Genomic DNA, 12773 nt, shown 5'->3' on the forward strand with positions numbered 1-12773 from the left:
TGCTAAGCTGAAAAAAAGAAAAGAAATATTCTCCTTCCTGTTCTATTACCTCTTACAGAAGTGAGAACCTGCAAGTTAGTACTGTTCCGGGAGTGCTGATCACCAGTATATTTCTCAAAACCGCAAGCTATCAAGGGTTATCTAAAAAGTCACACCACTTTCTTCTCAGCAACAGTTCTACCTACCCCAGTCTGATCATTTTCCAGCACAAAACATACAGTACAAAAACAAAAACCCTCAACAGAACAAGTTATTAAACATGTTATAGTCTAACTAGTCTTACATAAATCAGTTTTAGACATACTTTGGGATGGATGATATTGACTGCTGCAAGAGTTAATACAGCAGGGTTGGACAGTAAGGGAAATTCCTATTCTATTACACTCCCTATCAGCCAGAACCCATGGGATTTAACACAGTACCACCTCAAGAGTGGGATTTACAACAACCAGGACTCTGACTCCTGAAGACCACTTGCCTATTCTGTAAAATGTTTATGAACAGAACCCCACATGACTTCCTTGCATACACCTTATCTGCAAACAAGGTAGGCTAAGAACATTTGGAATCCTATGGGCTCTTTTGTAAGATTTAGGGTTAGGTGGTTCTCCATATCTAGATGCATTTGTTCTTATATCACTTCCTTCTTAGCCACACAATAGACTAAACTAAACTATTCTGTCCTCCTGAAATATGTAATCTTATCCATGATTTTCAATGCATGCTTTAGATTATACAAATAGGGAGCCCTAGCCCTGGTGGCTGAAGAACCGATGCTGTAGAAAAAGCTGGCAAGAGGGAAAAATGAAGGTAGTGGGATGGGGGTGAAGGGGAGAATTGTGATATGCAAGGAAGGACCTACTCACATATATATCGAGCCCTCCTGCTCCCCTACACCCTCCTGCCAAGCCCCTAGCCACTTCCATATTTCATTGCCTGCTTCCCCCCTCCAGTCACATTGCCAGCTTCCCCCCTCCCTCATTTACATCTACCCTGCCACCTGCAAGATAGCATTATGAAGTTCCATTTTTGCAATTAAGGCATGTAAAAGCTTGAAGATTGATTCACACTTTATTAAATTGAATCCACCTAAAAATGTACCAAAAATATTAATTCACGCTGTGAAAATACCAATACACACTGATTTATAGGGCCTACCAATATACCTAATTAAGAACATGCCATACTGGGTCAGACCAACGGTCCATCAAGGCCAGCATCCTGTTTCCAACAGTGGCCAATCCAGGCCATAAGAATCTGGCAAGTACCCAAAAACTAAGTCTATTTCATGTTACTGTTGCTAGTAATAGCAGTGGTTATTTTCTAAGTCAACTTAATAGCAAGTAATGGACTTCTCCTCCAAGAACTTATCCAATCCTTTTTTATACACAGCTATACTAACTGCACTAACCACATCCTCTGGCAACAAATTCCAGAGTTTAATTGTGCGTTGAGTGAAGAAGAACTTTCTCTGATTAGTTTTAAATGTGCTACTTGTTAACTCCTTGGAGTGCCCCCTAGTCTTTCAATTATCTGAAAGAGTAAATAACCGATTCACATCTACCCGTTCTAGACCTCTCATGATTTTAAACACCTCTATCATATCCCCCCCTCAGTCGTCTCTTCTCCAAGCTGAAAAGTCCTAACCTCTTTAGTCTTTCCTCATAGGGGAGCAGTTCCATCCCCTTTATCATTTTGGTCGCCCTTCTCTGTACCTTCTCCATCGCAATTATATCTTTTTTGAGATGCGGCGATCAGAATTGCCTGGAAAAAAAAAGCACCTCAATTTGCAATTTATAAAAACCTATGATTAGAAGACCTGGGCATAATGTAGGCACAATTTCCTGGTTGAGGTGAAACAAAAAATTGACCTGAAGATTGAAATTTGCAATAGTTTTAACACATCGTTATCTTGAAAGAACTATAAAAACAGTAGGAAAAGGCCTGGATTAATTTATTCCTATGGTTAAGTATTTATTCTTATGGTTAATTTAATAAATCTAAATCTAAGTAAACAGCAATCAAAAAGACTAATTGAATAGTTTAAAAAATATATATATATAACTAAAAATAAAAAGGTTAAACAGGGGCTCCACAAGAGCATTCAACACAATATTCCAACTCCAGCACTGGCCTCAAATACATCAGGTCTTTGCAGGTTGATTACTATGTCAGCATGAAAACCAAAGAGGTGGAAGCTATCCAGTCTTTTTCACCAAGTGCCACATGTATGATTATCTGCCTGTTGGTGAAAGGTTGCATGTGTGCACCCGGTGCAAAGTGCTCTTGGATCCCAGAGAATGAGTTTGATCTCTGGAGGTCAGAGTGGCAGGCCTAAAGGAGCTAAGGCAGACAGAAGGGTATATAGATGAGACCTTCAGAGACATAGAACAGTCCCAACTCCAGTCTAGCAGCCCTTGTGCTGCTTTGGAGGAGCAAGGGGCTCCTGCCAAGTGATATCACCTTAGTATGGCAAGAAGCGATACTGTAGCTAGGACCTGATCTCCAGGTGATATTTTATCCTCTTGCACTGAGGATGTTTCTTCATGTGTCCATTATTGTGTCCATTACCAGTAGGGAAGAGTTAAGACTGCCACTGTAGTGGGCGATTTGATCATTAGGAAAAGTAGATAGCTGGTGGGCGTGAGGATCACTTGGTAACATTCTGCCTAATGCAAAGTTTGCAGAGCGCACATGCCACCTAAATAAGATTTTAGAGAGTGCTAGTGAGGAGCCAGCTATCATGGTACATATGGGTACCAATGACATAGGAAGCATAGGAAGGTTGGTTCCAGAGGCTAAATTTAGGTTTCCCATTGATAGCAGGCTGAATTAGCCATGCTGCCTGGGAGCGTCGCGACCGGGTCAGTAGGCGGAGTTTTCTGTTAGTACAGACTTTTGAACTCTGTACAGCTGCGCGGTGAGGTTCCCGCGCGATTGCTGTTTTTACCTCAGTCTTTTTTTCGCAAGCAGGACGGCACGTGGGGTTTTTCTCTCATCTCTGAAGAAAGTTTTTTCAATTTTTTCCTTTTCGTGGTAGTGATGGCTCCTAAACCATCTGGATTTAAATACTGCCAATGTGGGAAAATTATGTCCATACAGATGGACATAATTATTGTTATATTTGCTTGGGCCCGGAGCATGACCAAGCCTCATGTCGAGACTGTGGTCGTATGTCACCCTGGGCCCGAAGACAACGCACTGAAAAAATCTCAAGTTTAAGGTCACCTCACTCTTCGCCACGCCCGGCGAAGAGACCGAAGAAAACACCAGCTAAGCGGTCAGCATTGCTGGAAGGTGCTTCGACCAGGTCGGTACCATCACCAGGGCCTCTGAAGGATGTCGAGGCCTCGACTATCCTCAAGTACAAGTCCCCTCATGCGCCATTAGGGTCTCAGGGCTCTGGCCCGCTCGCTCCTGTTCCTCGAAGCCGCAGCGCTCTGAGCATAGAAAATTGAAACAGCCGAGGCATTCGGCGCCCCAAAGAACGATGCACCGGCGCACAGCACAGTAGGACACGACGCATCAATACACAGCGCATCAGACGGTGCATCAAAGCAAGCCATATCACCACGTGGAGCATCACATCATGACGCACCCAAAAATTAGTCAAACAGTCACAGGTCCAAACAGTGACGCAAAACGTGTGAAATGCTCCGCTCAACCTAAAACTCCAACACCTGCCTCTCCACCGCCTTCAGTACAAGGTCATCACCATGCCAAGAAGACGCAAAAAACAAAAAATCTCCAGTCATCTAAATCTCCACAAACAGATTCGGACATGGAGGTGTAGAGGGTTCTCAATCTGATTGGTCTTCTCTTAGTAGACCTCATTCACTTCATCTCCCGGAACCGTGCCGGCCTTCTCAAGATTTGCTTCTAGGAGCACTGCCTCCACCTCCAACCCCACTCACAGCATCACCTCGCATCAAAAGCGATGCCACAAATTACATTGGCATTGAATACCTTTTTCCAGGATCTGGAGGCTGCGCATACTCAACTTCCAATCGCGCCTTCTCCATCTTTACCACCTGTGGTACCAAGTCCTCTCCTTCCAACTCAACTGGTGGAAAAGTCTCCAATCCCAGATCGGCCGGATTCCCCGCATTCTAAATGGTCTACATCGTCGCCGTCCTCATCCACTGGATTCCCATCAGATCCTCCCGAGGGTCTCCCAGAACCTTATTCCCCTCCCGAAGACTTATCCTACGCAAAGTTCATCGAGAAAGTAGGATCTCTATTACATATTGAAACAGGAAAGGTACCCGACCCTCGCTCAGAGGTTCTTGGGGTTCTGAAAATATTTGAAATGCCACCAGAACCCACAGCTCTGCCACCATATACTGTACTAGATGTAGTTCTGCATAAAATGTGGGAGAAACCTTTTATCACTACAGTTGCATCAAGGAAAACAGACTTAAAATAACGTATGCGAAACTCCATGATCTACGAATCCACACAATTACCCCACAACTCCATCTAGTGGAATCTGCACTACTACGAGCCAAAAGATCAAAACTACATGCAGATTCACCACCTGGCAAAGACCATAAAACAATGGATGACTTCGGCCGAAAGGTGTATCACTGGTCCATGCTAGCCACAAAAATCCAATACCATCAATTTTACGTAATCCAATATTTGTTTGAATGTCTCCAGAAATTACGTCCCATATGTCTAGCTTCGGATAACTCATTACCACAGCCGTTTACAGATTTGGAGGAAGGTCTTCAACATTTACTCCGTTCTGTTTATGAATCATTTGAATCTTCTGCTACATCCTCAGCTACGGCAATAGCAGCACGACGCATGGCATGGTTGAGAGCGAGCTCAATACATGACTATGTCCATGACAAGTTGGTGGATATACCTTGTCTCGGAGACAATCTTTTTGGAAATAAGTTTGGGGAAACTGTTACCCTTTTATTTATTATTTATTTAAAGTTTTTCTAGACCGACATTTGTTGGGAAAACATCATATCGGTTTACATAGAAACAAACAGCAGCGTATAAGCTTTACATGGAATAGAGTAGTGAACAATAGAATAACGAGGGGGGTGTCTACAATAAAAGGAGAAACTGTAAAAAATGAACTAGTTAATGTACTTGAGTAACATGATATATAGGCAGCAAAATATTTACATATTACAGGATATTTACATATTTGACGGCGTGGGATGTAGCTGGGAGATGTGAGGAAGTTAGGGAGGGGGTGTGGGTCAAGAGTATGCCTATGTGAAAAGCCAAGTTTTTAGTTTTTGTTTGAATTTTTGCAGTGTTCTTGGCGTAAATCAGTCGGCATAGTGTTCCATAGTGTAGGCCCTGCAATGGAAAGTGCGTGCTCTTTAGTGGAGTTGTGGTGAGTAAGTTTAGAAGGAGTGTGTAGGGTTGCTAGGTAGCGGGAACAGGTGGGTCTATTGGTGTTGCGGAAGGTGAGGGAGTTATTGAGCCAGTGCATATTGTGGTTGTGTAGGGTTTTGTGCATGATGGTGAGGGTTTTGTATTGGATGCGGTGTTGGATTGAGAGCCAGTGTAGTTCTTTGAGAACGGGGGTGATACGTTCATTTCTGCGAGTGTTGGTGAGGATGCGAGCGGCGGCATTCTGGAACATTTGGAGGGGGGTGATAGTGATTTTAGGAAGGCCGAGAAGGAGAATGTTGCAGTAGTCGATTTTTGCAAGAATGATGGCTTGCAGTACTGTCCGGAAATCGTTGAAATGGAGGAGGGGTTTTAATTTTTTTTTTTTTTTAAGGTTTGTAGCTTGAAGTAACATTCTTTCATGGTAGTGGTGAAAAAACTTTAAGGTTGAGCTGGTTTATCAATAATTACTCCTAGGTTTCTTGTGTGTTGGGGATTGTGTGGAGGAGGGCGTTATGTTGGGAGGGGGTGAACAGATTGTGTTGGGCTGTAATTATCATGAACTCTGTTTTGAAGATGTTGAGTGCAAGGTTGATGAGTAGGTTGTTGATAGCGGAGAGAGCTGTTTCCCAGGTTTTGAGAGCATTGGGTAGGGAGTCAGTGATAGGAATGACAATTTGTACTTCATTCGCATATATGAGGTGTGTAAGATCAAGCTCAGAGAGGAGGTGGCAGAGGGACAGAAGGTAAATGTTGAATAGGGTTGATGATAGTGAGGAGCCTTGGGGAACTCCTTGGAGTAGTTTAATTGATTTGGAGTCGTGGTTACCTATTTTGACTTTATATTGTCTATTTTTTTTTTAAGTAGAATATGAATCACTGGAGGGGTGTTCCTGAAATACCAATTTCAGAAAGCCGATCAAGTATGATATTGTGGCTTATGGTGTCGAAGGCTGCAGATATGTCTAGGAGTGCGAGTATGTATGAGTGACCTTTATCCAGACCTTTGAGCAGGTAGTCTGAAAGTGGGAGGAGGTTTTCCGTATTGAAATACTTATGGAAGCCGAATTGTGATGGGAAAAGGATGTTGTTACTTTCAAGATAATCAGTTAGTTGTAGGTTAATTACTTTTTCCAGAACTTTTGAAAGGAATGGTAGGTTGGAGATTGGGCAATAGTTAGTCAATTCTGTGGGGTCGAGCTTCAGTTTTTTTAAAATAGATTTAACCAGAGCTTGTTTTAGTGAGGTGGACACATGTCCCAGGGTGATTGATCGATTGATGATGTAGGCTAAGGGTTGTGATATTGTGTTAGGGATGGAGAGGAGGTATTTAGATGGAATAGTGTCAGATGGGTGAGATGAGGGTTTCATTTTCTTTAGGAGTGATTCGATTTCGGAGGGAGAAGTTGTTTGAAAAGAGTTTAGGGAGGCATATAGGTTTTTTGGTAGGGTTTTAGAGGATGGTGAGGCTATGGGAAAACGGGTCATGATTTTTGCTATTTTATCGTGGAAAAATTGGGCTAGGTCCTCGCATTTATTTGCGGTTTCTTCATCGGTCATGAGTGGGGGGGGGGGGGGAGGTTTCGGTTAGGTCAGAGACAGTCTAATAATGCTTTCGAGTTGAAATGTAAGTTATGGATGCGTTGGGTGTCGCAGTCTCGCTTGATTTTAAGTAGATGTGTAGGGCGTATTTGTATTTAGTGAGTTCTGTAGGGGATGGATCTTTGTGCCAGTTCCTTTCCAGTTTTCTCAGGTTGCGTTTCAGAGTTTTTAATTCTGGAGTGTACCAGGGGTTTTTTTGTGTTACGAGGAGTTTATTTTTTTGGTGTGTAATGGGCAGAGTTTATTAGCAATGATGCTAGTGAGGTGGTTACAGGTCGAGAGAGCAGAATCAGCGTCAGTCAGGTCCAGCTTGTCGAGGTCATTGGTGAGGACTGTGATAAGGTTATCTCTGGCACAGGGCTTTCTGAAGCGTATGGTGTTGTATTTAGTGTTTGTGTCGGGGAATGTGGTTTTATTTATAGTACAATTTGCTTTGATGAGTAAATGGTCAGACCAGGGTACTGGGGTGCAGGAGGGAGTGTTTGTGTCGGGGAATGTGGTTTTATTTATAGTACAATTTGCTTTGATGAGTAAATGGTCAGACCAGGGTACTGGGGTGCAGGAGGGAGTGTCTGTGCATATGAGATTATTTGTGAATATGAGATCTAGTGTGTGCCCTGCTCTGTGTGTAGGACCGGTTATTATTTGGTTGAATCCCATCGTTTGGAGTGAGGTCAAGAGGGCATCACATGTGGGAGTGAGGGGGATGGAATCTACATGTAGATTGAAATCCCCAAGAACGATGGCAGGGATGTTCATGGATATATTTACGGCTATGCACTCAATGAGGGGGGAAGAGTTTGTCTAGGAGACCTGATGGGGTATAGACTAGGCAGATTTGTATTTGCGGGGATTTGAAAAGCCCGATTTCGAATTTGGGAGCAGCTCTAATAGCTTGGGACATCTGTTTTAGGTCTTTTTTTAGCAGCGAGTAGAAGACCTCCTCTTTTTTTTGGGTCTTGGTATGGGGAATAGGTCATATGTGTGCAAAGGAAGTTGATTCAGTAAAACTGTGTCGGTTTCCTTAAGCCATGTCTCCGTTATGGCACATGTGTCAGGTTTATCATCCAGAAGTATGTCGTTGAGTAAGGGTGATTTTTTTGAAAATAGATTGGACGTTGAAGAGGATGAGGGTGAATGAAGTGAGGCCGATGATTTGTGTGAGTGGGGTGAGCACCATAGGTAGCTGAAGTGGGTGTTATGGTGTGAGATGTGAGGTATACAGCGTTTGGGATAGTAGTGTATGATAGCAGGTATTGTGTGTATCACCGTGTTTTGTTAGGGGGAGGTGAGTTCTGAGGGTGGTTGTTGCAGGTAAGTAAAAAAGGTATTGTGCAGGAAATCTGCATGAGGGGGTTAACGGAATAGTATAATGGGGGGTGGACTGTGAGCAGGGGGATTAGAAGAGAATGGACTGGATGTTGTCAGTAAGGAGTGGGTGGGGGAGGTGAACTTGAAAATAAATAATGGTGCTGAGGGGTTTGAGGGTGATTGAGATTGATGTGTGTGGGTGGCGAGAGGGGTCAACGCCAAGGGGCAGGATTCTTGGTCGCACTCCTTAGGCACGTGACACCAGAGGTTGGCGCCTATTTTTAAGGGGCTCCTTTGGCCTTGGCAGATGACGTCATCCGGGGGGGGGCGTGTTTGCCGGGCAGGAGGTCTTTGTGCAGGCAGGCGTTTTCTCCAGGGACGGCGGCGTCAGTCTGCAGGTAGGCCTATAGGGGGTTCGCGGGTCGAACGTGGGTTGGGCTGCTCGCAGGAAGGCACCCTGACCCTGGTGGGTTGACACCGATTGCACGGGTGAGGCTGGCATCACGCCGTGCAGTCTTTGACGTCGCCAGCAGACCCCCCTGCCTCCTCTAGAAGATTCTACCCTTCATTCAGGAGACGACGTTATGCAAGGACACCTTTCAAGCCATACTGCACCTATCGGGCACAGAATTATCCTCACCAGCAATACCAACCACAATCTCATCACTCCCGCGGACAACCTTGCCAACCACACTCTCAAAAGCAGACTCCAGCAGCTCCTCCAAAGCAGACTCCATCTTTTTGAGCTACCCCGGAGCCACCTCCACCACTATACATAGGAGGTGCAATTTATGCCAATTGGGAGGCAATTGCTTCAGATCGCTGGGTTCTGAACATCAGAGAAGGTTATCGAATACATTTTCTGACTCTTCCACCCCTCCCTCATTTGCCCCCTCAAAAGGAATACATCAAACCATGCTCTGTACCCTTCAGGAACAGTTACTCACTCTACAGGTACAGAACTCAATTCAATCTATCCCAATATCATCAAAAAAATCAGGGGTTCTACTCCCACTATTTTCTCATTCCAAAAATGTCCGGAGGTCTTAGACCAATCTTAGACTTGCAGAACCTAAACAAACATCTAAAAAGAAAAAAATTCAAGATGACCTCTCTCAAGAGTATTCTTCCCCTTCTACAACCCAACGACTGGCTATGTTCCATAGACCTGAAGGATGCTTTTTCCCCACATACCCATGCACCCTTCCTCCTGGCACTACCTTTGTTTCCAAGTTCAAAACAACCACTATCAATTCAAAGTTCTACCCTTTGGCCTGTCCTCAGCCTAGAGGGTATTCACGAAATGTTTAGCGGTGGTGGTGGCTCATCTCCGGCAGCTCTCAATCCAGATTTTTCCCTATCTCGACAACTGGCTGTTGGTAGCCTCGGATCAGACTACCTTGAAGATTCACATGTTTCAAACAATCAATTGTCTTCAGACATTGGGGTTTATAATCAATTACAAAAAGTCCAACCTACAACCGACACAGACTCTACAATTCATTGGGGTGCTCATCAATACAGCGCAATAGAGAGCATACCTTCCACAAGACAGGATTCAAACTCTGTGCCCTCTTGCTCAGCGTCTATTCAGTCAATCGCATGCATCGGCACGCCATAATACCTGGACACCATCCAAGAGCTTGGGACTCCCAGACAGCATGGCTAATTCAGCCTGCTATCGATGGGGAAAAAGCAAGTTTGCTTACTGTAAATGGTGTTTCCGTAGATAGCAGGATGAATTAGCCATGCATTCCCTTCCCACCTCCCTAGACAGTCTACAACTAAGCAACACCTATTTCAACGTACATCTCGCTTGGCTACAAGAGACCAAGGTAAAAACTGCAATCGCGCAGGAACCTCACCGCTCAGCCGTACAGAGCTCAAAACTCTGTACTAACTGAGAAAACTCCGCCTACTGACACGGTGGCGACGCTCCCAGACAGCATGGCTAATTCATCCTGCTATCTATGGCTAATTCATCCTATCTATCTATCTACGGTAAGCAAACTTGCTTCTCTTCGGTAAGAAATTGAAATCCAGAACCTCCAGGGTTGCGTTCTCAGAAATGTTTCCCATTCCAAGCACAGGACCCCAGAAGCAGGCCAAGCTCCAGTCTCAATGTGTGGATGAGACAACTGTGCAGGGAAGAAGGCTTTAGGTTTGTTGGAAACTGAGGAACATATTGGGGAAGGGGGAACCCATTCTGACGGAATGGGTTTCACCTTAACCACAGTGGAACCAGGCTGCTGGTACTAACCTTTAAAAAGGAGATAGCGCAGCTTTTAAACTAAATGTTGGGGTAAGTCGACAGTCATTCAGAAGCACATACAGCTCGATCCAGTATCGTCCGCTCGAGGATTGCCCGTCTGTAACGTGCTCGTAGCGCACAATTCGGGCGCGCAAGGCAGTTCGGCGATACAGTGTCCAGTTTCACGCGTCTGTATCGCTTCTGAAAACAGACGCATAACCCTTTCCGCACCCGGCATGTAAATGAACGAAAAAGCTGTATAATGAAGGAATTAGCTATTCCCCTGCGATACTGTAACGGGCGCTGATATTATCTCCTCCGTAACCCGCTGTTCTGCCGCGGCCTTAACCTGCTAGTTTACCGCCTCCCCCCTAGTAGGAGTTAGTGTAGTGTAGTGTAGGGTAAAAACATTGCTTACCCGCCCTGGTCCCGTCCGGTCTCCTGCAGCCCCGTCCGGACCGGACGGGGCTGCAGGAGACCGGACGGGACCAGGGCAAAAAAAAACAAACGAAAAAGTAGCAAGGCTCGGGCCTGCTATGGTAAGTTTAAAAAGTGTAAAAAACAAAAAACCTGTGTGCTATATAAAAAAATAAAACAATTTTAAATACCTGTCGGAGGGCCGTGGGTCCAGGCGGCCGGTGGGCGGCGGGCAGCCATCAGCGGCATCCGGTAGTCCCTTCTCCCTTCCTCCCTCCCTCCCCTGCCTGGATGAGCGCCAAAATCGCACGGGCGGGTCGGCGGGGGGGGGGGGGGGGGGGGCGGCAGCAGGATCCGGGAGCGGCGGGTAGGCAGCAGCGGGGTCCGGGGGGGCAGCGGCAGCAGGATCCGGGAGCGGCGGGTAGGCAGCAGCGGGGTCCGGGGGTGGCAGCGAGATCCGGGGAGCCAGCAGCGGCAGCATGTTCGATCGCGCAGGCAGGTAGGTGGCAAAGTAAAGATGGCCGCCTGCACGGGAAAATCGTGCAATTGGCCGCTGAAGACGTGACGTCACGACGTTTGGCGTCACGGGGTGTGACGTCACGTCTTCAGCGGCCAATTGCACGATTTTCCCGTGCAGGCGGCCATCTTTACTTTGCCACCTACCTGCCTGCGCGATCGAACATGCTGCCGCTGCTGGCTCCCCGGATCTCGCTGCCACCCCCGGACCCCGCTGCTGCCTACCCGCCGCTCCCGGATCCTGCTGCCGCCCCCCTGCTGCTGCCCCCCCCCCCCGCTGCCGCTGCCCCCCCGGACCCCGCTGCTGCCTACCCGCCGCTCCCGGATCCTGCTGCCGCCCCCCCCCCCCCCCCCCCCCCGCTGCCGACCCGCCCGTGCGATTTTGGCGCTCATCCAGGCAGGGGAGGGAGGGAGGAAGGGAGAAGGGACTACCGGATGCCGCTGATGGCTGCCCGCCGCCCACCGGCCGCCTGGACCCACGGCCCTCCGACAGGTATTTAAAATTGTTTTATTTTTTTATATAACACACAGGTTTTTTGTTTTTTACACTTTTTAAACTTTTTTACACTTCCTGGTGCCTGTCATTTCAAATGTCATTTGAAATGACAGGTATCAGCGCACCCAGGTTACTGTATAGGCGCTGTTACAGCGCCTATACAGTAAAATGGGTTGCGCGGGCATAACCCTTCCCTAACGCTTCACAGCCGCGGCATGCATTTGCATGCGATTAGAGGAGAGTATCGGGGAGTTAGTGAAGAGAACTGTGCGTGCGGGGGGGAAGGGTGCGCCTGACACTACCTCACTGTTTTTACCGCGGCCTTACTGGATCGAGCCGATAGTTTGGAATGATTTACCTTAGAGTTTAAGAAATCAAAAAGAAAGTTCTCCAAATCCAAGATGGCCACTACAGTCTGTGGCTCCTTAAGAGAAACAGTAAACCACATGGAAGTTCAAACCAAGGTCACTGTTGAGTGTGATGGCAACCACACCAAGAGCATCAGCTCCAGTTCCTAAACTAGAGTAATGTGGACCTCTCCTGTCTCTTTTCGCTCCCTGTTGAGTGCTTCAGCCATTTCCCATCTGAGACCAGAACAAAAAATTGTTGCAAAGAAGGGGACAGAATTGGAATCACAGATTCAGGTTTTGAGGGAAAAAAAAAAAAAAAGTTCTCATCTAAATATTCTCCAAGCAGTATTAACCCATTAGGTTGTGTTGGAGAGAGCAGCAGAAGATGCTGTAATATTAAATCAGAGTTCAGATAAACAAGTCTAAGTCTAGAATTATTTCACATCAATAAAGCATGGCAAAACCCCCCTCC

At 46.3% G+C, this 12773-nt stretch overlaps 1 protein-coding gene across 4 annotated transcripts in view; it reads right to left on the reverse strand.

The window, feature by feature from the left end:
• The window catches only part of RNF4 (ring finger protein 4), a 148530-nt gene that overhangs the window by 88275 nt on the left and 47482 nt on the right, over positions 1-12773 (reverse strand). The window contains exon 1 of one of the 4 annotated variants that reach the window (XM_029592218.1): positions 1648-1684. The exons of the other annotated variants lie outside the window; for them this stretch is intronic. The gene's annotated coding sequence lies outside the window, so the exon portion shown is untranslated. Of the gene's footprint in view, positions 1-1647; positions 1685-12773 lie in introns of those variants that run through there. 4 annotated transcript variants of the gene reach the window in all.

Source organism: Rhinatrema bivittatum, chromosome 1, assembly GCF_901001135.1.
Source record: "Rhinatrema bivittatum chromosome 1, aRhiBiv1.1, whole genome shotgun sequence".
NCBI classification, from domain to species: domain Eukaryota; kingdom Metazoa; phylum Chordata; class Amphibia; order Gymnophiona; family Rhinatrematidae; genus Rhinatrema; species Rhinatrema bivittatum.